Raw genomic sequence first — 2,194 nt, 5'->3', positions numbered from 1 at the left:
GCTGAAGCTGACGCTGTTTCCGAGAGTGTTGACAGTCAGTGATGGAACGGATGAGCGGGACAGTCTGGAAACTTGTCCATTTCCCTCCTTTGTTCACTAAAATGTTAATGTGTTTTGGCCTGACCTGGTTAGATAGCAAGAAAACAGGGTTTGCAGGAGGCTGTAGGGTCCTGAAATAGAGATGTTGTTCAAGTTACTTATGAAACGTACCATTAAAGGGAGTGGGCAGCATGCACAGAGGCTGTGTGTAAGCACAGCCTTTCTCTTGGCGTCTTGTGCCTGATGGTGCTGCCCATACCGATGTATGTTCTCCTTCTGGGTGTCCTGTTACTCGATCGAGTTTGAGCTCACAGTCAGAGGTGACACACTGACGGAGCTCAAACACTCCGCAGGCTGTACGTTACGGAAAGCCAGTGGGACACGGATCCCACCGCTGCTCCTCACACCTTCACCCAAAGTGGCTGGAGCAGATGGAGCTGCACGTGAGAAGAGAGAGCTGGGTTTTATTCTTGCTGGCAAAGGGCGGAGCAGAGCATTCTTGGATTGGACGTGGGCAGCAAAGCCTCCTTCAGAGGCCTCCCAGGGCTCAGATGTTGGTGGGAACAGCACAGCAGTGCTGGCTGTACCCCAAACTGTCACCTCCGTTATCTGTTGGCGTGGTGACCAGCTGGTCCGAAAGGGACAGTCCTGAAATAGAGCGGAGTGGAGCTGACCTGTAAAAGATCCTGGCCACTCATCTATTATCTTAAATTTGTCATCTCTCTTTCCTGCAGTTCCCTAACCGGCTGAGGTGCTGTGAAATTAGATCCGCTTTACATAGTATAAATATTTAACAGCTCTAGAGCATGTAGTTTAATATTAAACAGACAGTCTTATAAATACTGCAGAATTATAGATGCTGTCACACTACATGGAAATGGTTTGATAGGATCTAGAAGAAATATTTAGGTTTGACAGGAGAGGAAATGATGGGGTTAGCAGGAGTCAGCCACATTTTTAACTGCTGGAGGAGCCCGTAAAAACAACCAGGGAAGTTGTACGGCTTCTGTTCTTGAAAGGCAGTTTGGGTAAGTTTCCTCCGCCCCAGGAAACACGAGTGGTTCCCACCCCACTCCCTTCAAGGAATGAAAACATCCACAATCTTGAGAAAACACTGCAGAGAAAATAGAACAATTGAGGAGCCCGTGTTTGGTCAGCAGAGATCACCAGGAAGCGACAGTCTGTTCGGTGCAGGGTTATCGTTATCAGGAGTGAGGTGCTCTTCAGCCTTGTTAGCTTAAGTCCATGTACTACATTTTACCACCTAGGAGAAACTCATTATTAGTTAAAATTCATTCTTAGCAGTTTTGCCTTAAAAAAAAGATGAAAATCACAGAGCCCCTGCTGCCCCCTGAGCTGAGGACCTCGAGCTCAGACTGTGCAGGAGCCAGTGGCCGCTGTCCCCAGCTGGTCCGGAGGATGAGGGAGTGCTGTCTGCAGGCCGGGAAACTCAAAGGAAAATGACATGTCACGGAGCCGTTTGTGCCTGGTAGGACCTCAGGTGGTGACGGGCTCTGTGGCCGTCCCTGTGAACCTGTCCCCGTTGTTCAGTGATTCAGGAAGAAGCCGTGCTGTTGCGTGTGATGGCAGAACCCTGCTGCAAGCTGTCAAGGGGTAAAACCTTGGTGTTTCGGCGTATCTGTTATTTTAAGTTAATAATGTGGCACAGCCAAATGGTGTCAGAAGACCCTGGCTTTGTGACTCAGATTTCTTCTCCTATTGGCCAAGCGCAGCTTGAGCACGTTGGGGTAGAAACGCTCAGAGGTGGCAGCATCAAGCTGGGTCCTCAGGTGAGGTTGGGGGTGTTGTTGTGAGAGTGTGGGAGTCCCCACTGAGGGCAGGGAGCACCCGAGACAGAACACGAGTCCCAAAGGTCTTGGAGTCCGAGGGTGCCTTGTCTGTCTTACAGCCCGCACAGAGCCCTGCTGGGCTTCACGCTACCGGGGGAGTGTGCGCCTCTCCCGGAGCGCCCACAGTCTGGGGAGTCAGGAGCGGTGTGGGTGAGGGGGAGGAGATCTGCGGGGCGCGAGGAAGGTGAACTGCACAGGGCGCATTCTGCAATGAGAAGGAGCTGGTCTAAGGGATGAACTTTGTGAAACTACTGCTGCCCTCTCCCTGGGTACCCACAGCGCACACGGGAGCCGTTCCCCTCGCT

Source organism: Buceros rhinoceros, unplaced genomic scaffold, assembly GCF_000710305.1.
Source record: "Buceros rhinoceros silvestris isolate BGI_N320 unplaced genomic scaffold, ASM71030v1 scaffold5563, whole genome shotgun sequence".
In the NCBI taxonomy this organism is placed as follows: domain Eukaryota; kingdom Metazoa; phylum Chordata; class Aves; order Bucerotiformes; family Bucerotidae; genus Buceros; species Buceros rhinoceros.
Note: the sequence above shows the minus strand (reverse complement) of the source record.